This window comes from Pan paniscus, chromosome 19 (genome assembly GCF_029289425.2).
Source record: "Pan paniscus chromosome 19, NHGRI_mPanPan1-v2.0_pri, whole genome shotgun sequence".
Classification (NCBI taxonomy): Eukaryota; Metazoa; Chordata; class Mammalia; order Primates; family Hominidae; genus Pan; species Pan paniscus.
Genome location: NC_073268.2, coordinates 95,767,208 through 95,784,737, shown reverse-complemented (window position 1 = coordinate 95,784,737; position 17,530 = coordinate 95,767,208). Strand labels below are relative to the sequence as shown.

The following is a 17,530-nucleotide window of genomic DNA, read 5'->3' as shown; positions in this document are numbered from 1 at the left end:
CAATGTTCCTCGTGGCCTCCATTCGAGTTGGGGACACAGAAGATAAAATGAACAAACAAGAAAAAAAGAGTTTCCCAAAAGAAGGGAAGGCAGGAAGACGTGATGGAGAGGCTGGCGGGGTGGGTGGGCGGCACGCAGTGGTGGCTGGTGGGGTTTCGCTGAGAGGATGGTGGAGGCCCGTGACTCTGGGGGACCATGAGCTAGGGGAGCGGGCATGGGGCAGGTGGCAGGGGTGGCAGGGCCAGTCCCGTGGGGCAGGCGGCGGTGATTCTCATGCCAGGCAGTGGAAGCCAGGGGCGGGTTTTAAGCAAGAGAGTGACATGAACAGATCTAATGCTAAAATACACTCTCCATTTGTGGGTGAAGGATAGACCAGAACGAGGGCAGAATGGACACTGGGTGCTCCCTGGAGAGGTGACTGCCTGTGTCTGAGCAAGAGCTATTGGTGGCCCAGGCCAGGGTGGTGGCTGTGGGATGGGGCTGGGTTTGAGGCGGATCCTGGAGGTGTTGCTGGGAGGTGGTGCGCTGGATTGCGCGGTGGGAGGTGGTGCACTGGATTGCGCGGTGGGAGGTGGTGCGCTGGATTGCGCGGTGGGAGGTGGTGCGCTGGATTGCATGGTGGGAGGTGGTGCACTGGATTGCATGCTGGGAGGTGGTGCGCTGGATTGCATGGTGGGAGGTGGTGCGCTGGATTGCATGGTGGGAGGTGGTGCGCTGGATTGCATGGTGGGAGGTGGTGCGCTGGATTGCATGGTGGGAGGTGGTGCGCTGGATTGCATGGTGGGAGGTGGTGCGCTGGATTGCATGGTGGGAGGTGGTGCGCTGGATTGCATGGTGGGAGGTGGTGCGCTGGATTGCATGGTGGGAGGTGGTGCGCTGGATTGCATGGTGGGAGGTGGTGCGCTGGATTGCATGGTGGGAGGTGGTGCGCTGGATTGCATGGTGGGAGGTGGTGCGCTGGATTGCATGCTGGGAGGTGGTGCGCTGGATTGCATGGTGGGAGGTGGTGCGCTGGATTGCATGGTGGGAGGTGGTGCGCTGGATTGCATGGTGGGAGGTGGTGCGCTGGATTGCATGGTGGGAGGTGGTGCGCTGGATTGCATGGTGGGAGGTGGTGCGCTGGATTGCATGGTGGGAGGTGGTGCGCTGGATTGCATGGTGGGAGGTGGTGCGCTGGATTGCATGGTGGGAGGTGGTGCGCTGGATTGCGCGGTAGGAAGACGGAAGGGCATGGTTGGAGGTATTGTCACAATTTCAATCTGGAGCCACACACCTGCCGACGGTGGCCCCAGCCTTCCTTAAGACCTTTGGCTGGCTGCAGCAAGCAGACGCCGTCTCGAAGCGATGGCCGTGGCACTCAGATGACACCGCAGACGCCGGCCACAGCCTCCCCAGGCAGCCAGCCTTTCCTAACCCAGGTGGGCAGGGACCACTGGTACGGATCCCTGGCTGCCCCTGCCTGGCCGACTGGAACACACTCTCAAGGAGGACTCCGTGCCAGCGACCCCTCTTCTTCATGCTTCTGTGCACCAAAAGCTGAAAACCAGGATGGAGCGACTGCCCGGTGCCTGCAACCACCGCGTGGGGTGCCTGCTCTGCAGGGCTGGGGCTCAGGGCACCCAGAGGTTTGGCGCCTCCCTGGGGAGCACAGACCTTGGGGAGGGTAAGGATCCCTGTGAGTCAGGGACACAAGTTACGATGCACGCACAGGGGGAATGCAGGCGGCCTCGGGAGAGGAGATCGGGCTTTGCTGGCACCAGCGTTGTGGGAGGCCCACAGGATGCATGGAGCCAGGAGAGAGGGCGGGAAGGCTTCAGGCAGAGGGACCAGGCATGGAGGAAGGGAGGCACCCGGGCTCCCGAGGGGGTCGACCGGGAGGAGCCTGTAGGCCGTGGCGGAATCTGGATTTTCCGCTGTGGCAGAGCTGGTTAGTTGTCCCCTAATATCTGTTCTCCCCTCTTTCCATGATAAGATGGCTGCTAGAAGAAAGACTACATTTCCCAGCATTCCGTGCAGCAAAGCAGGGCCACGTGACCACATTTTGACCAATGGGGCAAAAGGAGAATGTCTCGTAGCAGTCCCAGCCTCTTGCCAGAAGCTAGCTTTGCTTCTCTTCTTTTTTGATTTTTTCCTCCATCTGATGCCTCTGGCTGGCAAGCCACCCTAAGCCGCCTGATGAGGGGCTCCCCGGGGATGGCCGGGGTGCGCAGAGGGGGCCTGGTCCCCAGCGTCCTGTGTAGCTCAGCTCCAGGCTGCATCCTCCCGGGGAGAATTCAACACACTCTGCCTCGTTGCAATTTCCATTATTTGGGTTTCCTGTCACTCTCAGCGGGACCTAGTTCAAGCTGATAATAGAATTCCAGGCCTGGGGGGCATTGTTAGGTTTAAGCAGGAGCTGGCTGTGGGGTGGGGCTCGAGAGGGCCGCCAGGGAGGCAGGGCCTGAGTGAGGAGCCGAGGCAGTGGTCCAGGGGCCTGGCCAGGCCTCGGCTGGGGTGCATTTGGGGTGTGCTTGAGGCCGGCGCAGATCTTGGTGGCTCGCAGGTCTGGGGTCCGTGGTTCTGCAGGTTCTCCTGTCGGCCCCTGGGGTTGTGCGAATTCCTGGTCCTGTTCACCCTCTTACCTGCCTGGGCCTGGTCTGGAGATGGCATGAAAGGTCTGCTCCTGCTCCTCTCAGGACATCCCAGCCATGCTTGGGTAACTCTTCCTCTGGTTTTTGGCTCTGTACCTCAATCCCGCTTTGCTGGGGAGCTCCTTGGGTCACCCCACGTATGTTTCCATTTTCTCCACGATCTCATAGAGCACTTGGATGGAAAGGGTGTGCGGTGGTTGATTGTAGCTCGTGGCTACAGGACATTTCCTTCAGTCCGTGGGCACTGGGCAATAGCCACGATCTCACTGAAGCTTGGAGGTAGTTCTTGAGGTAGGACTTAGTACAATCCTCAGTTTACAGGTTGGAAACTGAGGCAGAGAGCAGTTAAAATCACTTGGTGACTGGAGGAGCTGAGCTGGAACCCAAGCGTTCTGGCTTCCGAGCCCCAGCGTTCAGCTTCAGCTGCTTCAAAAGGCAGCAATTTACCAGCCTTTGTTCACTTGGGATTCTATTGTCAGGCTTTGGGTCTATTGACAACATTTTATTTAAAAAATGGTGCAGTCCAGCCTGGCCAACGTGCTGAAAACACATCTCTACTAAAAATACAAAAATTAGCTGGGCATGGTGGTGCGCACCTGTAATCCCAGCTACTTGGGAGGCTGAGGCATGGGAATTGCTCGAACCTGGGAGGAGGAGATTGCAGTGAGGCAAGATCACACTACTGCACTCTAGCCTGGGCAACAGAGCGAGACTCTGTCTCAAAAAACAGAACAAAACAAACAAACAAAAATAATGCAGCTGTGAGTATCTTGACACCACTGACTTTTTCCTTTTCTTTGTTTGTTTTTTAACCTTTGCCTTCTTTCCCTGGGGTACAGTGCTTAGAGAAAGGTTATTGGACAAAGGATGGAAAAGCTACTTGGCTGTTATGATCAGATGGCTGTCAGGTGACAGACCCTCTTCTCGACCTAACTCTACTCCACTAAGCCTTCAAGGCGCTGACCTTGGGCTCTGTCCTCGGCTTCTTTAGTTCAGGTTTAGCAACAGTCCTGCTGAGTCAGTTTAGTGGAAATCCTATGTGATCACCCTCAGTATTTGATCAGATTCCTCATCCTCCACTCTCGATATCTTGTTACCCTGGCCTGCTTTCAGGAAGATTTCTGCTGAGTTGGCCGAGTAAGCATCCCCTCTCCTCAATGTCTCCTCTTAGTCATTTTCCACCCACCCGGCACACTTGCTCCTGGACTGCATGTCCTACTCGTCCTTGGTAGAGTGAGACTGAGCCCAATCTGGCTCTCCTACAGCTAAACCCCATTGTGGTAGCCCCCCTGGAATAAGGTCTTCCTACCTGTCTTTAACAAGAGTCATGAATACTTTTTTCTTTATTTTAAAAATTATTATTATTATTATTTTTTGAGACGGAGTCTCGCTCTTTTGCCCAGGCTGGAGTGCAGTGGCATGATCTCAGCTCACTGACACCACGCCTGGCTAACTTTTGTATTTTTAGTAGAGACAGGGTTTCACCATCTTGACCAGGCTGGTCTTGAACTCCTGACCTCATGATCCACCCACCTCGGCCTTCCAAAGTGCTAGGATTACAGGCATGAGCCACCGCACCCGGCCATATGATTATTATTTTTAATAGAGATGGGGTCTTGCTATGTTGCTCAGGCTGGTCTTGAACTCCTGGACTCAAGCGATCCTCCCACTTCAGCCTCCCACAGTGTTGGGATTACAGGTGCGAGCCATGACTCCCGGCCAAATGTTTTTTCTTTAACATAGGAAAGGTTGAAGCAGTTGATAGCACCAGCAGCCACGAGTTAATGTAAATATCCCCTCTGCCCCACCCTGTGCTACCTTTATTGGGTTTTATCTTTTTATTCCTTTTCGATAGTGTCATAGGCGTGTAAAGATATCTTAAAGTATCAAGCCAGAGAAACTGGGAGATTTTCCATGTCATGATTTCTTGTCTCTAACTCCCCATGTGAGGACTTTTATTATCCTCGACCACTGATTAAGTGGGTTCTTCAGCACTGAATTTTGTGTGTGTGTGTGTGTGAGACAGGGTCTCACTCTGTCGCCTAGGCTGGAGTGGAGTGGCATGATCACGGCTTGCTGTAGCCTCTATCTCCCGGGCTGAAGTGATTCTCCTACTTCAGCCTCCCGCATAGCTGGGACTACAGGCGCACACCACCACACCTGGTTAATTTCTTTTTTTCTTTTTTTTTTTTTTTTTTGAGACGGAGTCTTGCTCTGTCGCTCAGGCTGGAGTGCAGTGGTGCGATCTCAGCTCACTGCAAGCTCAGCCTCCCGGGTTCACACCATTCTCCTGCCTCAGCCTCCCGAGTAGCTGGGACTACAGGCGCCTGCCACCATGCCCGGCTAATTTTTTTGTGTGTGTTTTCAGTAGAGATGGGGTTTCACCGTGTTAGCCAGGATGGTCTCAATCTCCTGACCTCTTGATCCTCCCGCCTTGGCCTTGCAAAGTGCTGGGATTGCAGGCGTGAGCCACCGCACCCGGCCAATTTTTAAATTTTCAGTAGAGACAGGGTCTCCTTATGTTGCCCAGGCCGGTCTTGAACTCCTGGGCTCAAGTGATCCTCCCACCTCGGCCTCCCAAAGTGCTGGGATTACAAACATGAGCCACTGTGCGCAGCCCAGCGTTAACTCTTATGGTTTAATTGGTTCCTTATGTATGTTGCAATGCATATTTTTTCCTTTTTTTTCTTTCTTATTTATTTATTGAAAAACAGAGACGGGGTCTCTCTATATTGTCCAGGCTGGTCTTGAACTCCTGGGCTCAAGTGATCCTCCCACCTTGGCCTCCCAAAGTGCTGGGAATACAGGTGTGAGCCTGGCTACAATGCATATTCTTTTGAATCTATACTTTTGGAATTTTTTTTTTTGATAAACATTTGTCCTTTATATTTGTCAGCTGAAATTTCCCCCATCCACTTCATGCTGAGCATGTGGAGTCTGGCCACAATGCACATTCTTCTGAATTTATACTTTTGGAATATATATATATATATATTTTTTTTTAGACAGAGTTTCCCTCTTGTTGCCCAGGCCCCAGGCTGGATCGCAGTTCACTGCAACCTCCGCCTCCCAGTTTCAAGCAATTCTCCTGCCTCAGCCTCCCAAGTAGCTGGGACTATAGGCTTGTGCCGCCACGCCCGGCTAATTTTTGGATTTTTAGTAGAGGTGGGGTTTCACCATGTTGGCTAGGCTGGTCTCTAACTCCTGACCTCAGATGATCCACCCTCCTCCGTCTTCCAAAGTGCTGGGATTCTAGGCGTGAGCCACTGTGCCAGGCCTAGAATATATTTTTTGGGTAAACATTTGTCCTTTATATCTGTCACCTGAAATTTCCCCATACTCTTCATGCGAGCCTTCAGGTAGACGGTGAGGTCAGGCTCTCTGAAGCAGGGGCCTGCCATATTAGCTCATCATGGTATCACCAGAGCCTGGCAGAGTGTCCAGCACAGCATAGGTGCTTAATGCATCTTTGTTGCATGAGTAAATAAATTAAGAGGACAAATGCATGCAAATATCTAACATACTTTCTGTTTTGACAGAACTTTTTATTTTACGACAGTTTTAGGTTTGCAGAAAAATTGCGAAGACAATATAGAGTTCCCACGTTCCCTGCACCCAGTTTCCCCTGTTATTAATGTTGACTATTAGGGTGGTACTTTACACAATTAAGGAGCCAGCATTGATAAGTTATTATTATTATTATTTATGTTTTCGAGACAGAATTTCACTCGTTGCCCAGGCTTGAGTGCAATGGTGCAACATCCACTCACTGCAACGTCTGCCTCCAGGGTTCAAGTGATTCTCCTGCCTCAGCCTCCCAAGTAGCTGGGATTACAGGTGTGCGCCACCACGCCCGGCTAATTTGTTTTTATTTTTAGTAGAGATGGGGTTTCGCCATGTTGCCCAGGGTGGTCTTGAATTCCTGACCTCAGGTGATCCACCCGTCTCAGCCTCCTAAAGTGCTGGGATTACAGGCATGAGCCACCATGCCCGACTGATAAGTTATTATTATTTGAAACAGGGTCTTGCTCTGTTGTCCAGCCTGGAGTGCGGTGGCACAATCTCTGCTCGCTGCAGCCTCAACCTCTTGGACAACGAATGCATGGTATTCGGTCCTTGGGTCTCCTCAGACTCCTCTTGGCTGTGACAGTTTCTCAGCTGTTCCTTGTTTTTGATGACATTGACAGTTTTGAGGAGGGCTGGTCAGGTGTTTTATAGAATGTCCCTCAATTAGGATTTATCTGATGTTTTCCTTATCGCCAGGCTGGGGTTATGGTTTTTGGGGAGGAGGTTTGCAGAGATAAAGAGCTGTTCCTGCCTGGCCGGGCGCAGTGACTCGCGCCTGTAATTCCAGCACTTTGGGAGGCTGTGGAGGGTGGATCACCTGAGGTCAGGAGTTCGAGAACAGCCTGGCCAACATGGTGAAACCCCGTCTCTACTAAAAATACAAAAATTAGCCGGGCATGGTGGCATGCAGCTATTTGGGAGTCTGAGGCAGGAGAATCGCTTGAACCCAGGAGGTGGAGATTGCAGTGACCCGAGATCACGCCATTGCACTCCAGCCTGGGCAGCGAGTGAAACTCCATCTCAAAAAAAACAAAAAACAAAAAACAACCAAACAGGAGGCGTTCCCATCAGGTCACATCAAGGCACACGCTATCAACAGGGCTTATCACTGGTGACGCGGCCTGGGTCACGCAGCCGAGGAAAGTCACGGGTGTCTCCCTGGAGGTTGCCGTCTTTCCTGCCCTCCACCCCCTTCATACCCTGTTCTTTGGAAGGAAGGCCATGCATGCCACTCACGCTCACGGGGTGATGGGTCACGCTTCTGGACAATGGAGTGGCTGCATAGACTACTTGGAATTCTATGTGGGGGTTTGCCCCCCATCCCATTTATTTATTCATTCAGTGACTCGTTTATGTCAGTATGGACTGATAACTATTTTATACTTTGAGTGGTAATCCTGTATTTCTCTATTTTGCAGCTCCAATTGTTCTACCTTTGGCCACTGGACAGTCTTTCAGATGGCTCCTAATCTGTTTCACGTTTCCCTGCAGTGTGTGCAAATGCGTGTGTGTACGAGTGCGTGTGTCTGTGTGCAAGTGTGTGTGTGTATGCATGTATGTTTGTGCATGTGTGTGCATGCATGCATGCGCGTATGCATATATGTGTGTGAATACGCATGTGTATGTTTCTGTGTGCAAGTGGGTGTGTGCACGTGTGTGCATGTGTGCAAGTGTGTGTGCATGTGTGCATGTGTGGATGTATGTGTTTTGAGCACTATAAGATGCTCCAGGCTTATTTTATATATTTCCTCTGCCCTAGAATCCAGCATTTCTCAAGGAGCCCTGGCTTGTTTTATTGGAGATGTTATTAGAGATCAAGATCTGGGAGGTGTGTGGGCTCCTTGTTACCTGGGTGGGGGCAAAGCATTTGTAAAGTCATCATTCCAGCGTCCTTGAAGCTGAGGACTCCTCACCTAAGGCAGATGGATGTGAGCTTAGAGAGGTAGGGCTGATGGCCACTGTGGGTGCAGTGGTTATGGGCAAACCAGTGTCTGTAGGGGAGAGGGCTCCTCCTTATGGACACATAGGAAAGTGTTTATTCACTGCTTTTCTTGCTTAGGGGGCTCTGGGTGCCCAGCAGGACTTGATCCCAGAGGCCTCCTTGGCCTGGGGACTGGGTGGATTTGACGCTTGCACGGGTAGAGATTGCCTCATGCAGATGAGCCATGTAGGGGGCTCGGGCCCTAGGGACCCAACCTCTGGGCCAGGGGCTGGCCTGCCCAGGCCTGCTGGTGTCTCAGCTGGTGGCTGAGGGCCATAAAGCAGGCATTGTCCTCCACAAGGTCAGCTTTGCCGCTAACTTCCTGTTCTCATTAATAACCTGATACAAGGAATTCTGTTGCAATTGTTTATGTGTCTCTCCTACAAGGCTGTGAGCAGCACTGTATCCCGAGCTCCTGGTCTGATGCCTGGCACACAGTAGGTGTTTAATAAATGATTCTTCAGTGCATAAATGAAAGAGAACGTGGGTGAAGTTAGCATGGTCAGGACCATTGCAACTGCCTTCTGACCAGTCTCCTTGCTTCTCCTTAGTCTCCAGGCAGCAGTTGGAGTGATACAGTAATGGGAATCACTCTCTTCCTTCTCTGGCCAGGGTGCAGCCCCAGACCGGTGCTTCCAGGGAGCCCTCGATGCCCTGGTGAGGGGGGTGGGCTTGGAAGCTGGGCACTTACACCTGTGGGTCGTCGCCAGTGTTGGAGTAGCGGAGGCATTGAGCCCCCTCCCCTAATTTTCCACCATGTCTAGTGGTACAATATTGGGTCTCAATGGGTCTCTCCTGCCTCCAGTCCGGTGCCCTTTTGTGGGGACCATTATTGGCTTTTGGGGACCCTGAAGGAGGAATGGCCTGGTTATGCAATTTGGCTGGAGTGGAACGTCCCCGTGAGGACATGACAATGAGTCTTCCCCAGCAGGCAGATGCCAATTGCAGTGGTGACCACACTTGCCATCTGGGAGGATTCCAGGTGAGTCCCTGGTGTGGGGGCTGGGGTGGGCTCTCCATCCTCCTATCCCTGGGACAAGTGTGTGGGGGACAGCAGGGGCCACCAGGAGCCACAGGAGACAGGCCCAGGCTCACCAGCTCTACTCTGGGACTGGCTGGGCCCCAGGAGAGCTGTGATCTTTCGTGGCTATGATGTTAGGAGAGAGACAAGGACCAAGGATGGTGATTCCTTCCCAAAGGGCCACGGTCGTCCAGTGAGGCCGAGCAGGGAGGAGCTGAGAAAGGCAGCCTCCCTCCTTTCTCCCTCTGTCCACCATCAGCATCAGCTCTGTTGCCCAAGGTGGTCGTCCTCTGCAGGGGCTGGGGCTTGTAAGCAATGCCCCCCGCCCCCACCTGGCAGTGGTTACTCTCCGATTCCTGGGGCCTGCCCGACCTTCACTGCAGCAGGGTTTTATGAGTGGCCTCACCACTTTATCAATTGCTGTTGCCTTTTCTTACTTCTCAGGGGCTTTATCTCAGCGGCTGCCTTGCCTCCCGGCTAAATGAGGATTAATTTTTTAACAGGATTATGTGCTGTGGGTTAGCTGTACTCTCTGGGGACGGCCAGGCACTTCCCTCCCTCTTAGCCCCTCCCTCCCCCCAGGCCTCCCTCGCTGGTTTGCTGGGAGCAGGGGCTCCACGTGGGGACCCCAGGAGCTGGGGGCTGCATCATTCCAGACTCTGGGATGGGGGTGGGGTGTCGAGGGCCGGAACTGGACTCTGGGTGGTGGAGACATCCTTGGGCAGGGCCTGCCCTGCAGGGTGAAGTTCCTTTAGAGGTTTCGGCCACTTCTTGAAGGACACCAGACTTGGCCACTGAGGAGCTGGGAGTGGGGAGACATGGAGCAGGAGCAGGAGCAGGGGGACATGGGGAGAGAGAGGATGGGGGCCACCTTGCCAAGCCCGCCTGCCCCAGTATCTCAGAGCAGCACAGCCTGAACATGGCCAGGATCAGACTTTCTTGGTCCTTGTTCTGGAACACAATTTCAATTTTCCACCAAAGTTTGATAAAGGTGAGCCTGTTCTCACCCCTCCTGTGTCTAGCCTGGAGGACAAAACCAGGATCCCACCTCCAGCTCTCTGTGCCACCATCTCCTTCACAAACCAGAGGGAGGCCTCCTTCTTTGCCCATCAGGAAAGCCTCTGCGTCAGTCCAGGGTGGGCCTCCAGACACCAGTCTAGGGGGCTTCTCCCTGTTGCCCCAGGCAGAGCTGAGGCCCTTGTGGGCTTCCCTTGTGATTCTTCTGTTGGGCCTCCTGTCCCCTCTGGAGTTATGAATTTGTGGGTGTGCTTACCCACCTACTGTGGGCCCCTGAAAGGGACACATTGATACTGCATTCATATCTAGGCGCGTGGGAGGTGCCAGGCCTGTTTACGGAAGGAGTGATGAATGGATGGATGGATGAATGAATGAATGAATGAATGAATGAAGGGATGAATGCATGAGGGAGGAAGGGAGGGGGTCATTGGCTCCCTGAAGGGGCCCAGGGCTGAGTTGTTCACAGCTCCCTCTTCCCTCGGCTGAGCCCAGGACAGGCTGGCAGCTGTAGGCCTGGGATGTTTGAGCAGCAGCCTCGTGGGCAGCTGGGTTGATGGGGTGAGGTCCTGGCCAGAGGGGAAACTGTCCCTCTTTGGGTCTGGCTTCTGCTCCGGAGTTCCTGCTTTGCAGGTGTGTGCAGACCTGGCTTAGCTGATGTAATGAATGACCACATGCTGAGTGGCTTCAAGCAGCAGTCATGCATTCTGGTGTCCTGGGCGTCCTTGGCTTGTGGCTGCATCCCTCCTGCTTAGCCACCATCCTCACGAGGCCTTCTCTGTGTCTGTCTGTATGACTCCTATAAGGACACCAGCCCTTGGATGTTGGGCCTGCCTGAGTAACCCAGGATGACCTCATCTCCTCATCCTTCACTTAATTCCATCTGCAAAGGCCCTCCGTCCAAAAAAGGCCGTATTCACACATTCTGGGAATTAGGACAGGGTCATATCCTTCTGGGGGACCACGCTTCAACCCATAAAATACCCATATGCTTGACGACCCACCTTCCTCCTCTCTGGAAGCCTGTGTGCTCACACCTAGAATTTCCAGGTGTGAGTCTATGCCCATCTGTGACCGTCCTGTGTCCTGTTTTTTTTTTTTTTTTTTGAGATGGAGTCTTGCCCAGGCTGGAGTAGTGCAGTGGCGTGATCTCGGCTCACTGCCAGCTCCACCTCCTGGGTTCATGCCATTCTCCTGCCTCAGCCTCCCGAGTAGCTGGCACTACGGATGCCTGCCACCACGCCTGGCTAATGTTTTATATTTTTAGTAGAGATGGGGCTTCACCGTGTTAGCCAGGATGGTCTCGATCTCCTGACCTCGTGATCCACCGTCTCAGCCTCCCAAAGCGCTGGGATTACAGGCGTGAGCCACCACGCCCGGCCTGTCCTGTGTTTTTTTTACATTTATTTTTTGAGACAGGATCTCGCTCTGTCACCTAGGCTGGAGTACAGTGGTGAGATCACGGCTCACTGTGTAGCCTCGACCTCCTGGGCTCAAGCCATCCTCCCATCTCAACCTCCTGAGTAGCTGAGACCACAGGTGTGCACCACCACGCCCAGCTAATTTTTAAAATGTATTTGTAGAGACAGGGTCTCCCTATGTTGCTCAGGCTGGTCTTGTACTCCTAGGTTCAAGGGATCCTCCTGCCTCAGCCTCTCAAAATGTTGGGATTACAGGCTTGCCTGGCGTGTCCCTTGTTTATTTGTTCATGCGTACCACTCCTGGGTATACGCCCAAGAGAACTGGAAGCAGGGTCTCAAAGAGATACTTGCACACAGGTGTTCATAGCAGCTTATTCACAAAAGCAAAAATGTGGCAACAGGCCGGGCGTGGTGGCTCACGCCTGTAATCCCAGCATTTTGGGAGGCTGAGGTGGGTGGACCACCTGAGGCCAGGAGTTCGAGACCAGCCTGACCAATATGGTGAAACCCTGTCTCTACTAAAAATACAAAAATTAGCCAGGCATGATGGCAGGCACATGTAGTCCCAGCTACTTGGGAGGCTGAGGCAGGAGAATCGCTTGAACCTGGGAGGCGGAGGTTGCAGTGAGCCAAGATCACGTCACTGCATTCCAGCCTGGGCGACAAGAGGGAGAATCTGACTTAAAAAAAAAAAAAGTGGAAACAACTCAAGTGTTCAATGGCCCCAGCTGCCTATGACATGACAATGAACTCCAAGGTCCTGAGGCTGATTTTGAGGAGCACCAGAATGGGGAGGCGCCTTCACCCCTGGAGAGCAGGGCACAGGCAGGGCCGGACAGAGAGGCGCAGACTCAGTGCAGCCCCTGCCTCTGGGGTCTCCACACAGCAAGGCCTGAATTGTGGTCTCTGGGGGCTCAGGCCCTGGTGCAGTTTGGGGGCCACTGGGCAGTAGTGGGGGGTTCTGTGGCTCTGTCCGGTCCTCTTTGTGATTTTGGGTGATGCCCTCTGTGAGCAGCAGGAGTTTAACAAGCCCTGTGCTCTGCTGGGCTCCGGATGGCACACAGAGGCTCCTCCATTCATGCTGGGGTCCCTGTAAACCTGTCGCAAGTGGAACATATCCTATCAAAAATGCATTTACCGGCCGGGCACTGCGGCTCACGCCTGGGATCCCAGCACCTTGGGAGGCCGAGGCAGGCAGATAGCTTGAGCTCAGGAGTTTGAGGCCAACATGGTGAAACCCCGTCTCTACTAAAAATACAAAAATTAGCTGGGCGGGGTGGTGCATGCCTGTAATCCCAGCTACTCGTGAGGCTGAGGCATGAGAATCGCTTGAACCCAGGAAGCGGAGGTTGCAGTGAGCCGAGATGGCGCCATTGCACTCCAGCATGGGCAGCACAGTGAGACTGTATCACAAAAAAAAAAAAAAAAAAAAGTGCATTTAGTGTGCCTAACCGCCCGGCCAGCTCAGCCCAGCCGACCTCAGATGTGTGCTCAGGAGACTCCCATTAGCCTCTAGGTGGACAAAATCAGCTCACATGAGGTCTGCTTTTTTTTTTTTTTTTTGAGACGGACTCTCACTCTGCCACCCAGGCTGGAGTGCAGTGGTGTGATTAGAGCTCACTGCAGCTTCAAACTCCTGGGCTTAAATGATCCTCCTGCCTCAGCATCCCAAGAAGCTGGGGCTACAGGTATGTGCCACCACGCCTGGCTAATTTTAAAAAAGTTTCGTTTTGTTTTGTAGAAATGGGGTCTCGCCATGTTGCCAAGGCTGGTCTTGAACCCCTGGGCTCAAGCCATCCTCCTTCTTTGGCCTCCTAAAGTTCTGGGATTACAGGCGTGAACCACTGTCCCCGGCTCACGAGCTATTTTTCTAATCAAGTGTTGATTTTCTTGTGCAATTTGTCGAATACTGTACTGAACGTGAACATGGTGGTGCGGGACTCCAGTGCCGTTGCTGCTGAGTTCTGGCCACATTCTTACCATCGTGGAGTCAGAGGCCGTCGGTGGAGCCATCCTAAGGCAGGGCCATCTGTGTAGGAATCTGCTGTTTGCAGAGATTTTTGTTGGCGATCACCAGGCTTGGACTCTGAGAACCTTGGAGGAACCCAGTGGGGAGCACACAATGCGGAGTGGGACATTCACTGGACCAGGGAGGTCGGGCCGTGGTTAGGAACCTGGGGGAGGAAGAGCTGAGGGGGTTGGGGGTCTGAGCTTTTCTCAGTGGCTCAGCCACGACCCTGGGCCACCCCTGCCCCAGGCCTCCCTTCTGTGCCTGTGAGCTGGGGGTGATCATTAGTGTCCCCTCCCCCAGCAGGTAGGGCTATGCCAGGCACAAGGGGGAGGCTTGCCGCGTTCCCACTGAGGACAGACCACCCAGGAAAGCACTCGGACAGCCTCGGGGAAGATGAGGGTGGGTCCAGGAGATGCCAAGGGCAGGCCCTTGGGCAGGTTTTTCAACAGTGCCTCTGCCCCGCCACCCCTGTGCCCTTGCCTGTCACCACAGGGTCTGGGAGAGGAGAGCCATGTGGCTCAGCATGGCCAGGGGCAGGCTAGACTGTCCTGCTGCAGAGGACCCACCGGGGCACAGTGTGACAGCCCTTCCGCTCCCCCTGGGACTCCATGGCCTGTGCTGTCCTCCTGCCCAAGAAGTGTCCCTCGGAGGCATCTCGGGTCCTGGTCCGTCCTGCTCACCCAGGGCCAGCAGCCCCCAGGAGGCCCATGGTAAGAAGGAGGGCGAGACATAAACAATTTCCCCCTCCTCTGCCGAAGGCTCTGGCGTCAGCGTGCTTTGCATGCAGCAGCCTTTTCCCCGGGCAGCGAGGGCCTGAGTGGGCGCCTCCCCCACCGCCTCCTGGGTGTCAGCCCCAGACTGCCCCACGGCTCTACCCCTGTTCAGAGCCACTCAGCCCCCGGGAAAGGTGGCTGGGTCACGACTTGGGGATACAAGGGGGGTCAGTGCCTGCTAGTTGGCGCCAGAAAACCACCTTTGCTGGACTTGGCATTGAGGGATGGCAAGGGGGCCTCGGAGACACTCTCCTCCCTCTGCCCTATACCCCCAGGGTACCCGCGGTCACTCAGTTCCTGACTGCCTGCTTTGGGCTGGGATCCCAGGACCCACCCTCTCCCGGCTTCTGCTGAGCCATGCCCTCCGGGGGGGGTCCACTGCCTGGTGCCACGGCCTTGCGAGGGTCACTCAGAGCCCCTGCTGCACGGAGCCGCGCTGTGGGTTTCCTTTCCTGTGTGGACCTGCAGAGAAGCTGCCTTGTTGCTGTCCCCTCATTGCTGAGGTATAAATCCTTGTTGTCACTATCTTCTTGGCCCTCTGCCACCAGCCGTGGGCTCTGGGGACACTGGGGACTCAGGCCTGGAATTTTCCCCAAGGTTTTTCCTAGGTGCGTTGGTGTAAACAGGGTCCCCTCTTGCCCCAGAGGCTGAGCTCCCATGGGCAGGGGGAGAGTGGGAGCAGCTGTCTGAGGGCCAGGCTGCGGGCACAGGGTCCGGGATTTCCTGTGGAAATGGTGAAGAGTGCCCGCCCCTGCCCTGGCTCCAGCCAGCGTCTGGTTGCCCTGATGGGCAGGGAGTGGCAGCTGCAGAACGCACGAAGGAGGTGGGTGGGGTGGGAGTGGCTGGTGCTGACTTTGTCCAAAGGCCAGAGGTGTGGTGGGGCCCCTGGACACCGTGTGGCTAAGGGCTTCTCTGTTCACCAGGGCTGTTATCACAGAGTCTTTCCGGAGAGCCTGCAAGGGGCTGCTATCTCCAGAAACGTCTATTTTATAGGCACCTGGATGTCTACTGTGTCCTGATACGGAGGAGAGGACATGCTGTGGGAGATAACGTGGCTACCTTTGGCCACGTCAGGTGGATAAGAGATGGCCAACAGGTCACTGCAGGGCCTGCTCCCCCTTACCTCCCCCATCAGGGGACAGGATCTCGTGTGTGTGCGTGTGTGTGTGTGTGTGTGTGTGTGTGTGTGGCGGGGAGGGGTGTCCCTCTGGTGCAGTCCTTGGGTAGGAAAACACCTTGATATTGGTCCCATGGCCATCGGTGTTGGCCTCATCATCACCACCTTCAGTCTCTGGACAGCAACAGGCTCCACTGAGCAGGTGCCCTGTGACACCTGGTGCGTTGGAGGGTGGGGCTGAGCCCCGGTGAGCCAGGACCTGCCAAAAGATCAGGGGGAAGACCATAGACCCCCCTCTACCAGCCCCGGAGCCCCACGAAGGAACATTCGGGCCGCCCCAGTTTGAGCCATGAGTTGTGTCCACGGCAGCCTCGCTTCCTTTGCTGGGCCTTGGCGGCGATAACGCCTGAATCTGTGCAGGTCTCAGGTGAGCCTTCTCCAGCTCAGCCTCTGTCACCTCATGGGACGCCTCGGTTCCCGGGCATTGATTCAGCACCTGCTGAAGGGAAACCAGAGAGGCCAGTCCTTGCTCCTGAGGACTCAAGGGTCTGGATGTAGGTGGAAACCCCCACCCCACAACGCTCCCAAACGATGAACGCAGCGCAGGGCCTAGGCTCACTCCAGGGATGTGGGGCACAGGGCCCGGAGCCCATCTGGATGAGGGAGCACCGTGCCCTCCATGGGCTGGAGGGACAGGGGGCCTTTGGTGGCCGGTGAAAGCGTTTTGCCAGCTGAGAATATTCTTTTTGCTGGCCGCATCTAATCTGGTTTCTGGGGAAGATAAGAGGAGGCTACATCAGCAGATGCCTGTCACCGTGGACTAAGAGCTGGCTCAGGGAATCCAATTCCAGCTCAGAACCTGGGGCCCAAGGAGCCACTTGAGGCCATGGCTCTGTCTCTTTTTGGACTCAGGGACTCTGACCATGGTTGTGGACTCTCCCTAGAAAATATGCACACATAGCAATTTGCTGACCTGTCCTGGGAGCTCAAGGGAGGCCCAAGGCAGGGGGGCTGGGGGGCAGGGAGCAGAGAGGCAGGGCCGGGGCCAGGGGAAAGAGGAGAGGAGAGAGCACGGGGGTCCTGTCCCCTTGAGGCTGCCGTGCAGGGGCTGGCTGCATTCTGAGGCTGGAGGAACAGCTCTGCCTTGCAGAGAATTAGCACAGCCTGCCTGTCTGGCTGCTTCACTGTGGGTTGGCTCCCGTGCCATTGAGGATGGCGAAGGGGGAGGAAGGGCGGTGATGAGGGAGGGAGGGTCCTGATGTACCACCTGCTCCCAGATGGCCAAGGTGACCCTCCCCAGCGTCCCCGAGCTTCGCAGGCATATAGGGGAGCCTCGGAGGGCACATCCGTTTGCTGTTTCTGCTGTTACACGTGACCACAAACTTAGCGGTTTAAAACAATGCAAATGTATTTATTTTTTCCTCTTTTTTCCCCATGTAAGACAGGTAATGTGCCACTGTTCTAAAGACGTTTCACGTCCCACGCAAGAGTGTGAAAACCCCCTCATCACACATAGCAGCCACAAAAGGATCAAAACAATGCCAATTTATTATTTTAGAGTTCTGGGGGTCAGAAGTCCCATGGGGCTGCACTGGGCTAAAGCCAGGGTGTCAGCAGGGCTGGCTTCTTCTGGAGGCTGGGGGCAGATCCGTCTCCTGGCCTTTCCCGGCTTCTGAAGGCCACCGCGTTCTGGGCCTCTGTCCCAGGCTGGGGCGTCACCACACCCTCTGCTTTCGCGCCACGTCTGCTCTGACCCCCGCCTCTCTCTCACAGGGGCCCTTGTAATGCCATTGGGTTCACCTGCATGATCCCGGGGAGTCTCCCATCGCAGGACCCTCGGTCACACTGGCAATGTCCCTTTTGCCATGAAAAGTCGCCCATTCACAGTCCCGGGATTAGGATGTGGGCCTTTTGGGGGGCACCATTCTGCCCACTGTGGAGGGTGTGCGGGAGCGACCAGACCTCAGGGGGGCTGTCAAATTGATCTCATCCCCA

General features: G+C 54.8%; 1 pseudogene; it reads right to left on the bottom strand.

Annotated features, from left to right (window-relative positions):
• Positions 1-16,970: 16,970 nt before the first annotated feature.
• Positions 16,971-17,066, bottom strand: LOC112437692 (small nucleolar RNA U13; annotated as a pseudogene).
• Positions 17,067-17,530: the final 464 nt, after the last annotated feature.